This window comes from Microtus oregoni, unplaced genomic scaffold, assembly GCF_018167655.1.
Source record: "Microtus oregoni isolate MIOR12 unplaced genomic scaffold, Mior012 000016F_ref0000370, whole genome shotgun sequence".
Lineage (NCBI taxonomy): Eukaryota > Metazoa > Chordata > Mammalia > Rodentia > Cricetidae > Microtus > Microtus oregoni.
This window is the reverse complement of record NW_024543075.1, coordinates 3,554,028-3,569,013: the sequence shown is the minus strand read 5'-3', so window position 1 is coordinate 3,569,013 and position 14,986 is coordinate 3,554,028. Positions and strand designations below refer to the sequence as shown.

The window sequence follows — 14,986 nt, the reverse complement described above, 5'->3', positions numbered from 1 at the left end:
CAGACAAACATGCAGAACTCACACACACACACACAAATGAAGTTGGTGAGAACACTACAAGTGGGGTAGGCTGGAGAGATGGCTCAGCAGTTAAGAGCATTGGCTACTTTTCCAGAGGATCCGGGTTCAATTCCCAGCACCCACATGGCAGCTCACAACTGTGTGTAACTCCAGTTCCAGGGGCTCTGACATCCTTCAGACAGACAGACATACCAGCAAAAACACTAATACACATAAAATAAAAATAAATAAACCACTTTTTAAAAGTAAAAAAGGAAAGAACTAGCTTTAGACTGGGCATAGTGGGTCAATCTGAGATGCCAGCACTAGGAAGATGGCAGCAGAAAGATTAAGAGTATAAGGTCTTAAAAAACAAATGAGTACAAGGTCAGGCTGTTGAGTTTAAGGCCAGGCTGGGCTAAGAGATCCTGTATCAAAACAACAATAATAACAAAAAGATGGCCTTTGGCCCTCAGACTGATCTCCTGCTTTGGTATTGAAAGACTTTTGAGGGATGCTGACTGATGTGCCTGACTAACTGTTAGCTACCACCACCTATTAGTGTTTTAGTGCCAGGAATCAAATCCATGGCTCCACACATACTAAGCAAACACTGGGCCACACTTTCATCCCTCTGAGTTCTTTAATAGATTCACTGCTCTTATAGCAAACATGACAGTCATCCTACATTCTTACTTTTGAGGACACATTTAGGAGCAAACTGTTCATATGAAACGGTAGGTGAGTGCATGGTTGGAAATGAAGGTGACATAAGAAACAGGATGATCACAACCCCAGGTGACATTTATTGACCATATGTTGCATGCCAAACCTGGTGAGTTACCCACAAGTTCTCTCCACAGCTCAGGACCCAGGTATCAGTGTTATTCCCATTCACAGACGAGGAAAGCAATGCAGGGGGCAGCCCATTAAGCCTTGGGGCTATGGCTACCACACCATGACCATGTGCACAAGGCAATGCAAACATGACCGCTAAAAGATGGCTCAAGTTCCAGCTCCGTCAAGAGCACACTGTCTCTTGGACCCATGGGCGCCAGTCTAGAGGCCCGTGGAAAGTCCTTTGGAAATGTTCCAGGATAGTCTTCAAGGTTTGAGGGTGTGCTGAGGGTAAGACGCGGCCTCATGCACCCAGCAAACCTGAAGGAACCCACACAACTTGCTGTATACCCTCCTACCTCAGGCTGGGCTTGCCACACTGAGCTCATGCCTCCACTATGGCCCCACTAACTTGTTTGCACACTTGTGACTCCACAAGTTATGTACACTAACTCACACAACTGACAACCTCTGACCCTTGCTTCTCCACACGCAGCCATACCGACACATGTTCACACTCATTACTGCCGAAGTGCACACACACACTTCCTGCCACTTCTCCTCCTACCCCACCCCCCTTTTTTCCGAGACAAGGTCTCATAATGTAGCCTGCTGTCCTGAACTCACTGTGTAGACCGGGCTGGCTTAGAACTCACAGAGACCCATTTGCCTGCCTTTGCCTCCCACGTGCTAGGATTAAAGTCCTGTGCCATTGCTTCCGGCTCTCTCCTGTCTATATAGTGACTTGTGATCTCACAGTCTCATATTACTGTTTGCTCGAAAGCGCCCTCACGTTAACACGCTTGCCCTGGCACTCCTACACAAGGACAAGGTCACATTCTCTTCCGGACTTTCTCTCATCCTGGCACTTACTCTTTCACCCTTGTTCCCACTAACACAGTTGCTCCTGTCCTCACACTCATTCTCGCCCTGGCAAATCCATTCATCTTCACACCTGTTCTCACCTCACACATACACATTCGGGTGCTAAACAGCCGCTCACCCTCATTATCAGCTCACTTTACACACTGACACACTTGTTTCTCACTGTCACATCTGCTCATCCTCACACTAGCTCACACTCACCCTCACACCTGCTCATCCTCACACTAGCTCACACTCACCCTCATACCTGCTCATCCTCACACTAGCTCACACTCACCCTCATACCTGCTCATCCTCACACTAGCTCACTCACCCTCACACCTGCTCCTTCTCACACTAGCTCACTCACCCTCACACCTGCTCCTTCTCACACTAGCTCACACTCGCCCTCACATCTGCTCATCCTCACACTAGCTCACACTCACCCTCACACCTGCTCATCCTCACACTAGCTCACACTCACCCTCACACCTGCTCATTCTCACACTAGCTCACACTCACCCTCACACCTGCTCATCCTCACACTAGCTCACTCACCCTCACACCTGCTCATTCTCACACTAGCTCACTCACCCTCACACCTGCTCCTTCTCACACTAGCTCACACTCGCCCTCACATCTGCTCATCCTCACACTAGCTCACACCTGCTCATCCTCACACTAGCTCACACTCACCCTCACACCTGCTCATCCTCACACTAGCTCACACTCACCCTCACACCTGCTCCTTCTCACACTAGCTCACTCACCCTCACACCTGCTCCTTCTCACACTAGCTCACACTCGCCCTCACATCTGCTCCTTCTCACACTAGCTCACACTCACCCTCACACTTGCTCATCCTCACACTAGCTCACACTCACCCTCACACCTGCTCATCCTCACACTAGCTCACACTCACCCTCACACCTGCTCATCCTCACACTAGCTCACACTCACCCTCATACCTGCTCATCCTCACACTAGCTCACTCACCCTCACACCTGCTCATTCTCACACTAGCTCACCCTCACACCTGCTCATTCTCACACTAGTTCACACTCGCCCTCACACCTGCTCATTCTCACACTAGTTCACACTCGCCCTCACACCTGCTCATTCTCACACTAGCTCACACTCGCCCTCACACCTGCTCATCCTCACACTAGCTCACTCACCCTCACACCTGCTCCTTCTCACACTAGCTCACACTCGCCCTCACACCTGCTCCTTCTCACACTAGCTCACACTCGCCCTCACACCTGCTCATTCTCACACTAGCTCACACTCGCCCTCACACCTGCTCATTCTCACACTAGCTCACACTCGCCCTCACATCTGCTCATTCTCACACTAGCTCACACTCACATCTGTTTATCCTCCTCACACCGCTCATTCTCACACTGACACATCGTTCTCACCCTCACACCGCTCATTCTCAAACACTCCCTCACCCTCACACTCGCAGCTCTCTCAGACGCTCTCATCCACGCGCTCTCCTTCCCGCTCACACTCTGCCCGTTCTGTCCGGAGAGAGCCTCGCTGCCCGGCGTTCCCGCATCGTGACACGGAAGCAGAGGCAGTCAACGAAGGAGCAGGCGTCGTCGCCGCTGCCGGGCTCACCTTCATGTCAGAAGACCGGCCAGACCCATCAAGCACGGCCGGAAGACGATTCATCGGGCCGGAAGTCCCGCCCACAGGCCACCGCGCGCTATCGCTGCGCCACGCCAGCTTCCTATATGCCGTGCGCACGGCACGCAGGGATCAGGCGGGGCCGAGATGGCTGGAGGGCGGGGTTATAGGTGGAGCCTCGTAGAAGCCGGCTGGCGGAGAAGGGCGGAGAAGGGCGGAGGGTGGGCCGGGACACGGCAATTGGGTGGGGACAGTGCCGCGAGCGCGGACTGGGTACTACGTGACCGTGGATCTGTTTCCGCTTGTGCAGCCAGTCTCCTACTTGCTCAGGGCCTGGCCTGCAGTAGAATCGTGCAGTCAGATCCCGAGATCCTCGCGGAGCTCCTGCTGCTGTTGCTGAGCGTCGCCGGCTGCGGGGCTGCTGGCTGTCTGGCTTAGTGCCCGCGCTGAAGTCCACATTTGAGACCATCGGGGCGTCCAGCCTGAGAGTCTTGGGAACCTATCCCTGCCAAGCCTGGGTAGCACTGGCGCCTACGCAAGTGGTCAATTCCATGGTCTCCCAGGTGTGTCAGGACCGACCCTGTTTCATGCACTCTGTGCGCTAGGCCTTCCTTCCTTGGCCCTCTCTCTGCATTACCCCTGCTGCTACATTTCTGTCACCATCTACAGATCTGCAGTGCCCACTGCACGGTCTCCAGCAGGGACACTGCGTCAGGAGATGTAACATCCTTTCACGGATGGCCTCGCACAGCGAACATTCTGCCTGTCTGAATCCCAGCGCTGTCCCTGTCTTCGTTTTGGTCTTGCAAATTGTAGGAGCCAGAACCCAGGGAGGCAGACAATTCTCCCTCCACCCCCATTTCAGCCTTACCAAGGGGAAGGCCAGACAATTCTACGAGTGGGTTGAATGCACACGTGACTAGCATTTTTTTATTTTTTCATCAAGCTGACTGGTCCCCACCCCCATCCCTCGCTGTTCCCAGCAGTTTCCTGCAGAAAACCACATTTGGCCTGTACACACCCAGTTAAACCCTCCGCCCCGCTCCCCCAGGGCCTGTTGCGAATTCATAGTGTGGCTGTTTCCCCATTCCTGCTGCTGCAGAGGTTTCTCACTGAGCTGAGCTTGGTGTTCTTCCTTCCTAATCACGTTTCCTCCTTTCTCTTCCCCATATTCTCTGCCAGCGGGGCCGGGCCTGTGTGCTAAGGCATGTTGTGCATCATCATCTGCTTTCCTGGCATCCAGCTCAGCACCCTGCTGCCCAGAATGGTGACTTCAAGTGCGGCAGAGCTACATTGGATGTCCTGAGAATTGTGCGGTCCTAGAAATACTAATGAGCCCAACGCTCTTTTTTTTTTTTTTTATTGGTTTGTTTGTTTTTCGAGGCAGGGTTTCTCTGTGTAGCCCTGGCTGTCGTGGAACTAACACCAGACTGGCGTCAAACTCGTGGAGATTTGCCTGCCTCTGCCTCCTCAGTGCTGGGATTAAAGATGTGCATCACCACTGCCCGACTGAGACCAACATTGTCTTAAGCCAGCAAAGACATTTTGGCCACCGATCCATTTGAGGTCAGAGGTCTCCGAGCTAAAAAACTTGCAAAATCCACTAAGGATTCAGTTCTTGATCTGTGTTGGTAAGAACAGAAAGCAAAGAGCCCAAGACCAGCCCCTCTGCAGGGCTCCATTGGATAGATGCTCAGGAGCCTGTTGAGAAGCTAGCACACACAAAAAAGCTCCCCACCCCTTCCACCCCCAACCCCACCACACAGCTGGACCAAGGTGCAAGATCCCTGGTGTGTGTGTGTGAACACTGGCTTTTCCCCCTCCGTGTTGGGATTGAACCCAGGGCCAAACACCTACTAAGTAAGCGCTCAATCACTGAGCTACATCCCCAGCCCCAACTTGATTTCAAGTAGCTACCCACCTTTTAGTCACACAGAAAATACAAAAAGGTGGATAGAAAAGTCTAAGAGAATCAGAACCAAAGCATCAGCACTGCCGTCATAATGAATCCATCCATTTTTAATGTTTCTGGAATATTTAAGGTAACTTCAGATTTACTACATTTACTTTTCTATTTGGAAAAGATGCCTTCCATTTACATTTATTTATTTGGTGTGTGTGTGTCCGCACACGTGTGTGTGCGTGCACAGCATGCAACAGCAGGAGGTGTGAGGAGGTCAAAGGACTTTTGGGAACTGACTCCTTCCCCCATGTGGTTTCTGGGGATCAAGCTCAGGTTGGCAGGTTTCTAATCAAGTGCCTTTACCCTAAAGCAGCTCCTTGGCCCAAGGAATTAACTTTTTTTAAAAAATTCAAGTTCTTGAGATTCCTGAGCTCTTGTTGTTCATTTAAACAAAGTACAAAAAAAAAAACCAAGAAAAAATAAATGTTTATTTTTGAAATTTAGACCAGATATGGTGTTCCATGCCTTTGTAATATCAGCACTTAGGAAGCAGATACAGGAGGAGAGCCACAAGTACAAGGCAAGCCTGGGTTATATATCAATATATACATACATAAATATTCATATTAAAATGTTGAAATTTTTGTTTATATTTTTAACTGTGTTTGAAGTGGAACAAAGTATGATGCAAAGGCATCTAAACAGTGACTGTAAAAAGGCAGGCACAGTGGCTCATAACTGAAATCTGATATCTATTGAGTTCAAAGGCAGCCTGGGCTAAATGAAAAACCCCTAAATCCTAATTATTTAACTTTAGTGTCAATCTGAGTATAACTCCCCTGGCCAGAGCACTAAGGTGGACCTCAGTCAGTTTCTTGACCTTTGCTACCACAGCAAGGTTGGAATGTCCCAGCCAAGGTTCATGCTCCACCTCTGAGCTGTGGGCCCCCGGCTGGTGTTTGGAGACTCTTTAGCTTGTACCACCATCTGCAGTTGGCACTGGAAAGTAGACAGGAGCAGGGCAGTTACTGTCCATCCAGTGCCAATGAAATCCTTGCTTTTGTTCTAGGAACACACTCATGCACACGGTCAGCTAAGGATCTTCAGCCCAAGGCGATTTTATAGGGACAACCTAAGACGTGTCCCTGAGTTACTGCAAGCAGCCCAGCATGTGATCATCACCTCAACAATGCTCCTAGGTGGGGTGAAGGTAGAGTCTTGAAGGCAGCTCTCTGCCAGGCCTCATTTGCCAAGTCAGCACCAGCAAGGCGCTGCCTGACAGTAAAGACCCATGTCTGTATGCTGTTTTAACCAAAGCTTTGGCCTGGGTCGTCTGGAGTTGTCCGTTTCATGCCACTCCTCAATTAGAGACACCTGAGTGCAAAGGGTACAAGTCCAGAAGGTTGGATGCATCCCAGCAGTCCCTGCTGTAGATCCCTCCCCCATTGTGGATAGAGACATCCTCTCTCAGTGCTGGAATAAGCAATTCCAGGAAAGAAGGAAAGAGGAAGTTTCTGGAAAGAGCTCCCGGACCAGCACAGCAAGTTGTTTGTGTTCCACAAGGCTGGCCTGGCTGACCTTGGCCATGATGATTGCTGTGTATAGGTGTCTGGTCAGCAGCTGGGCAAACATCTGTGATGGCATGTGGCCCTATAGCTACAGCATTTGAGCTTTTCAAAACCCTGGTGCCTCAAGGTGTCTGCAGGGGATTTTTTTTTTATGCTTTTTAGTATTCTGAAACTAATCTAAAACCCCAAACTAAAGGGAAGTGACTGGGTAGGTGGCAATTGGATGATTATGTTGAATGGTGCCCCCTCCTCAAAGCACTGTGCAAGTCCTAACTTCTACTACTTTTCAATGTGACCTTATTTATCAATAATAACTATGCACATATAATTAAATTAAGAATCTTAGATTAAGGATTAGGGTAGATACTAAATCCAGTGATGTGAGGAGAGGGTGTCCTTAAGAGGATGAGAAAGCGTTTTGAGACAGACTCAGGTAGGAAAGCCATGAGAGGGTGAGGACATAAGGGAGTAACTCAGCTCCGAAGCCAGGAATGCCCACAGCTACCTGCAGCTGCCTCAAGGTTTCCAGAAGAACCCTGTACGTATGCTACCTTTATTTTGGACTTCTGGCTTCTAGAACTGTGAAAAAATAAACTCCTGTTTTTGTAAGCATCCTATCTTAGTTACTTTTTGGTTGCTGTGATAAAACACCATGACCAACACAAATTATAAAGTGCTTGTTTAATTTGGATTACAATTTCAGAGGGTTAGCGTCTATAATAGCAGAGTGAAGGAACAGCCGAGAGCCCACACATCTTGATCCCTACCAGTGAGGCAGAGAGTGAGCAGTGGGACTCATATAAGGTTTCTGAAACCTCAAAGGCCTTCCCCAGTGACATACCTCCTCCAACAAGACCACACCTTCTAATCCTTCCCAACTACTTCTATGTAGTCAGACTTTCCTTGGGCCACTAACTCACAAATAATGACACTGAGACTTATTATTAATTATGAAAGCTTGACCTTTAGCTTAGGCTTGTCCCACTGGCCCTTATAACTTAAATTAACTTGTTTCTATTAATCTACATTCTGTTATGTGGCTTTTTTACCTCTCCTTAATTCTGTATGTCCTACTCCCTCCATATTTTATTGGCATCTCCACCTCTCTTCTTCCCAGAATCCTCTCTCTCCCCAGAAGTCCCACCTATTCTCTCCTGCCTAGCTATTGGCCATCCAGCTCTTTATTGAACCCAATCAGAAGACACCTTAGGCAGAGACACATCTTTACAATGTACAAAAAGATTATCCCACAACAGTTCTACCAAGGGGGACCAAGTATTCAAGCGTGTATGCCTAAGAGGAAAATTCTCATTCAAACTGCCACAGCCCACATCCTGTCCCCATATTCTTTCATAGTCTCAATACCATTTCAATGTCCCAAATCCAAGTCTCTTTTGACATAGAAAGAAATCTCTTAATTGTAACTCTATGTAAACCAAAATGTAAATTATGTACTTCCAACCTAGAATGGTACAGACTATACATTACTATTCTAAAAGGAAGAAACTGAGGCCTAATGAGGAAATTCTGGACCTAAGTAAGACTGAACATAGCAAGGCAAACTCTATTACTGTAACTGTAGCTCCATGTTCAATGTCAAAGGCTTGGATAGCTCTGCCTTTCTAGCTTTGGTCTGTGCAAGATATATCTCTCTTTCCAGCTGGTTCTACTCCCTGTGTGCTGCTCTAACTGCAGATTTTCTACGGCTCTGGCAACTTCTAACACACTGGATTTACAACACAATCTAGGATTTACTTTCAGAGCTTCACACAATGGCCTTTTAGGTCCTCCATGTAGGCCTACCCTGCCATCCACCTGGCCTCAGTGGCTCTCCTTAACTCTGAAGGGGGATTCCACAACCCCTTTACTCATGTATCCTTCAACTCTGAAGCCTGAACCACTTAGAAGACACTGTCAAGTTTGATGACCACCTTGGAGTGAACTCTGGACCCCTTGAATCACATTTGCAACAACTTTGATTTGTTTTTGATTTGTAGGGACATAAATGTATGTCTTTTTCCTTTCTCAAGTTGCAGGACTATCTGGGTGGGGTGTTGCCCTGAGAACACCACTCCCTTTACTCCATTATGGGTCAGGCCACTCTTTGATCTCTTAATCTTTTTCATCACAAACCTTGGTTTCAACATTAAATTTCCTGGTGCTATTTTTCCTCTTCAGATTATACATTTTGTATTCCTTTTTACCCCACTTGCTCTTTTTCATGGTAGAACTAGATAAGGAGGATTACTAGTAACTATACAACAGAGTCAATAACACTACATTGTTTCAAAATCTCCTCCAAAGAAATTATTTTCTAATTTAGCTTCAGAAAAATTATTATAACAATGGGAAAAGGCAGCTGCATTTTGGGTCAAAATATCACAAGAATTTCTCTTGATCCATTGCTAATACTGTTCTCTGAAACCTCTCCAGCTGGGCCTCCATAGTTTATATGAGCTCTCAGCACTGTTGTCTTTCAAGCCTAATAGGATAGCCCAGTAAGATCTACTAATAAAAGCTAGGTGGTGGGTGGTGCATGCCTTTAATCCCAGCACCTGGGAGACAGAGGCAGGCAGATCTCTGTGAGTTCCAGGACAGCCTGGTCTACAGAATGAGTTCCAGGACAGCCAAAGATACACAGAGAAATTCTGCCTCAAAAAGCCAAAAATTAAAAATAAAAATATAAAAGAAAGAGAGTTTAAAATAAAGCCAGATAAAGATCGAAAATACACAGAGAGTCTGGATACTGTATATTATTGTGTTGTATTTGAATTGTATGATTGCTCAGGAAGGAGCAACAGCTGTTAAAAGACACTTGATTATAAATGCTGCTGAATTAATCTAACATATGTATCTTGAAAATGCCTTGACTTCAAAATTTAAGTCAAAAAGTATGTTACTTTGGAGAAGCGGTTTTACTTTTGTTTCCACAGGAAATGAGAGGCTATGGATTCATTCTGGGCTAAGAAAAATAAGGTTTGATCAAGGAAGACCCCCTGAGAAATCTCTGATAGGAACAGATGGCCCAGTTGTCTGAGTTCTATATCCAGAACAGCCTCAAGACTGCTGGCTGAGATAATTAAGCCTCACAGAATATTCCAGCCAGGACTTGACCATAATTCTAAATTTTCTTTAGGCCCCCATAAGATTATCAGCACTCCCAATCAAGAGGAAGTAGCCTGGAAAAACTATGCCCACATTCTCCCAAAATGGATTATCTGTCTTTGTTTAGAGTGTTGGTTACAAGATGTTATGGATAATGGTCTGGACAAAAAGCTAAACAAAGAATATTAGAGTCAAAGTTCTTTTTTTTTTTAAGAAGGGAGAGAAGTGTTTTGGGACAATGGTCTTTTATCCTGTCACTTGTATTATTTTTTAATAATACACTGCTTGGCCAGTAGCCAGGCAGGAAGTAGAGGTGGGGCGACCGGGGAGGAAATAGAGGTGAGGCAACAAGAAAAGGAGAATTCGAGGAAGAGGAAAGCTCAGTCTGTAGTCATCACCCAGACAGAGAGGAAGCAAGATGATAATGCCTCACTGATGAAAGGTACCAAGCCACATGGCTAATACAGACAAGAGTAATGGGTTAAGATGTAGGATGTAAGAATTAGTTAATAAGAAGCCTGAGTTATTAAGTCAACCAGTTTATAATTAATGTAGACCTCTCTGTGTTTATTTGGGACTTAACTGCTGTGGTAGTGGGTGGGACAGAAACTTCTATCAACAGAAACCCTGTCTCGCCGGGCAGTGGTGGCGCACGCCTTTAATCCCAGCACTTGGGAGGCAGAGGCAGGCGGATCTCTGTGAGTTCGAGACCAGCCTGGTCTACAAGAGCTAGTTCCAGGACAGGAACCAAAACCACAGAGAAACCCTGTCTCGAAAAAATCAAAAAAAAAAAAAAAAAAAAGAAACCCTGTCTCACCCCCGCCAACCACCAAAAATGGATCTGCATACAAAGCATTGCAGTGGTGGTGCACACCTTTAATCTCAGCATTCAGGAGGCAGAGGCAGTTGGATCTCTGAGTTCGAAGTCAGCCTGATGTACAGAGTGAGTTCCAAGACAGCCAGGGCTATATAGAGAAGCCCTGTATTGAAAAAACAAACAATGATCTTACAGTATTCAGCTGCTTTTCTAATACAAAGTCCAAAAGTCTTCCAAATTCATCAAAAAAAACATCAAAAAACAAAACAAACAGCAACAACAGCAAACCCACAGGGTCATGTCTGTCACAGCAATACCCACTCCTAGTACCAACCTCTGTCTAGCTACTTTTCTACTGTTGTGATAAAATACCATGACAAAGCAGTTTATAGAAGAAAATTTTTGATTTGGCTTACAGTTTCAGAGGGTGAGAGTCGATGATGGTGGAGTAAAGGAACAGCCATGAGTTTATGTCGTGGCTCACAGTCACAAGGCAGAGAAAGAAAGCATTGGGAATCCACAAGTCTTTCTTTCCTTCTTCCCTCCCTTCCTTTCTTTTTTTTTCTTTTCCTCTTTCTTTCTTTTTTTTTTTTTACATTTTTTTTGGTTTACTTATTTATTATGTATACAATGTTCTGCCTGTGTGCATACCTGCACCCCAGAAGAGGGCACCAGATCTCATTACAGATGGCTGTGAGCCACCATGTGGTTGCTGGGAATTGAACTCAGGACCTCTGGAAGAACAGTCAGTGTTCTTAACCGCTGAGCCATCTCTCCAGCCCCCTTCCTCTTTCTTTTTTCTTTTTTTTTTTTTGTTCTGTTTTGTTTTGTGTTTTTGAGACAGGGTTTTTCAGTGTAGCTTTGGCTATCCTGGAATTCACTGTGTAGACCAGAGCTGGCCTCAAACTCACAGAGATCCTCCCACTTCTACCTCCCAAATGCTGGGATTAAAGGCGTGTGCCATCATTGCTTGGTCCCACAACTCTTTTTAAACTTCAAAGCTCACTCCCAGTGACACACTTCCTTCAATAATGCCACACCTCTTAATCCTTCCCAAAGGGTTCCATCAGCTGGGGACCAAGCACTCAAACATATAAACCTATGGGGCATTCTCATTCAAACCACTACATATCCAATTGGATGACAGTATCTCAACAGTTTCAAGAAAATCATTCAGTGGTGTCGAGTGGTCCAAAGCACTATTCCCAGTGTCCTGGGTTTCCGTTGTTGTTATGATTGCAATTTTTTAAATGTGTAAATTTGACACAAGCTAGAGTTATCTGAGAAGGAACCACAATTAAGAAAATACCTCTGGCCTCTAGGGCATTTTCTTAATTAGTGACTGATGTGGGAGGGTCCAGCCCATTGTGGGTGATGCCACTTCTGCCCTGGGCAGGTGGTTCTGGGGTTTATAAGAAAGCAGACTGAGCAAGCCATGGGGAGCAAGCCAATAAGCAGCATTCTTCCATGTCCTTTGCTTCAGTATTTGCCTCCAGGTTCCTGCTTTGAGTTCCTGCTCTGACATCCTTCCATGATTACCTACAAATTGTAAAATGAAATATACCCTTTACTCCCTTTGGACATGGTGTTTTTTATCACAGCAATAGAAAGAAACCCCAACTCTGGGGTCTCTCTGTCTTGTCTCATTTTGTCTGTCTCATCTCTGTCTCTGTCATGTCTCAGTATCTCTGTTTCTGTCTGTCTGTCTCTCTCTCTTTCAACAAAGTGGGAGTCCATTAAGAAAAGGTCTTGCTGGGTGGTGGCGGTGCACGGCTTTAATCCCAGCACTTGGGAGGCAGAGGCAGGTGGATCTCTGTGAGTTTGAGGCCAGCCTGGTCTACAGAGTGAGTTCCAGGACAGGTTCCAAAGCTACTGAGAAACGTTGCCTTGAAAACAAACAAACAGACATGCAAGGAAAAAGAAAGGTCTTAATCATGCTCACATACACCCAGCACTTTGGAGGTAGAGACAGAAGGATCAGGAGTTCAAGTTCAGTCTACCCCAGACAGGAGATTACCATAAATTTGAGGTCAGCCTGAGCTACATAGTGAGTTCTAGGGAAATCTGGGATACAAAAGAAGACCTTGTTTCAAAAACCCAACCAACATGGGGCTGAAGGTCTGGCTCAGTGGTCAAGACAAGTGATTGCCCACTCTTCCAGAGTACTCAGGGATCCGCTGTTCTCTTCGACCTCCAAGGGCACTGCATGCACATGGTGCATAGACATACATGCAGACAAAACACACACACATAAATAAAAATAAATAATATATTTTATTAAAAGTGAAAGAGATTGGATTAGATGATTTTATAGGTAAGGGCACTTGTTGCTAACTCTAAGGACCCTTGTTTATTTTTTTATTTTTTTAAAAATATTTATTTATTTATTATGTATACAATATTCTGTCTGTATGTATGTCTGCAGGCCAGAAGAGGACACCAGACCTCATTACAGATGGTTGTGAGCCACCATGTGGTTGCCGGGAATTGAACTCAGGACCTCTGGGAAGAGCAGGCAGTGCTCTAAACCACTGAGCCATCTCTCCAGCCCAAGAACCCTTATTTAATCCCCAACAGCACATGGTAGAAGGAGAGACTCCTGAAAGTCGTCCACTGACCTCCACACATGTGTTGTGGCATCCCCACCCCCACACAAATATGTTCAACACAGGGAATAATGAATTAGTTAATTAAATGTTAAAAACAAACAAGTAAACTTTAAAACACCAGGTTTCCAGGGCTAGGAGAGAGGATAGGAATGCAAACCATGTCTGCAAATGTGCACACACCACCTCTATTATGGCCTGAATTGTCCCTTTTACAATTCATGTGGTGAAGTCCCAACTTAGTACTTCAAAATGAATAGACAGGCTTAGGGCAGGTGTGATTATTTCAGATGAAGTCACGAGGGAAGATGGCTCCTAATCATATATGGTAGAATTTAGATTTATTTATTTTTATGTAGGTGAGTACTTTCCTAAGTGTATGTATGTGTTTCACATGCATGCTTGACTTGGTACCTGTGGAGGCCAGAAGAGGGTGTCAGATCTTATGGAACTGACGTTGGAGGTGTGAGTTGCTATGTTTGGTTTGCCAGTATTTTATTGAGTATTTTTGCATCAACGTTCATGAGTGAGATTGGTCTGTAATTATCTTTTTTTGTTTGTCTTTTCCTCCATTTCTTTGAGGGAATTTTTCATTTTCTCTTTAAGGGCCTCAAACATTCTCCTAAAGTTATTTTTTAGGTCATTTTCTTCTACTTCATCTATATTTGGGTGTTCAAGTCTTGCTGTTTGTAGGGTCACTAGTTTTTATTGGTGTCGTGTTGCTCTTTGTGGGGTTGAGTCTGTTCTTATTTGTCTACCCATCTTTTCCTATGAGTGGTGTAGTTGGGGATATGTCTCTGGTGATCAATTTTCCAAGTGCCAATGAATCCAAGGCTCAGATCGTTGCTCATTGTGGGGCAAACAGGACCACAATTCTAGTCACCCTTCAGGTCACTGACATTCCTGGAGGTCACTCAGCACTCTTAGGGGTTGCTCTGCAATCCCTGAGGTCGTTTGTGCCTGCTCCTACAGAGGTTGCTTGCTTGGGACTGCTCCCACTGAGGTTGCTACCTTGGGCCTGCTCTGGCAGAGGTTGCAGCCTCAGGCTTGCTCCCTTGGAGGTCACTGATTTGCACCAGATTCCCCAGAGGTCTCTGGCTGGGACCTTCTACGTCAGCGATGGAGGAGCAAGTTCTTGATCTTGGAATTTTAATGGTGTAAAAGAACTCCAGGACTGCCGGGCGGTGGTGGCGCACGCCTTTAATCCCAGCACTCGGGAGGCAGAGGCAGGCGGATCTCTGTGAGTTCGAGACCAGCCTGGTCTACAAGAGCTAGTTCCAGGACAGGCTCCAAAACCACAGAGAAACCCTGTCTCGAAAAACCAAAAAAAAAAAAAAAAAAAAAAGAACTCCAGGACTGTGTGAGAGCCAGTGCTTGCTATATCCAATCTAGCCCTACTGTGGTGCTGGTTATGGAAGGTGCAAGAAATTAACATTATCCTTCATGTTCTGTTATCACCTGGCAATGTCTAGATGCAGAGTAGGCTGGGGAATATAGTCTTTATTCTGGGTGGCCACAGGTCCATTTAGGGTTTGGCTCAGGAGTTCGCTGAGTGTAAAAGGAGGAATCAGCTGTAATCTCCACTATTGGCATGCAAGTCTCCCCACCACTAGCTACTTCCTGCTCAGCAGGTCCTCTTTGTGTAATAGCTGTG

General features: G+C 46.1%; 1 protein-coding gene across 1 annotated transcript in view; it reads right to left on the bottom strand.

The window, feature by feature from the left end:
* The window catches only part of Chid1 (chitinase domain containing 1), a 39,467-nt gene extending 36,021 nt beyond the window's left edge, over positions 1-3,446 (bottom strand). The window contains exon 1 of the mRNA XM_041666708.1: positions 3,325-3,446. The gene's annotated coding sequence lies outside the window, so the exon portion shown is untranslated. The remainder of the gene's footprint in view (positions 1-3,324) is intronic.
* Between the last annotated feature and the right edge of the window lie 11,540 nt (positions 3,447-14,986).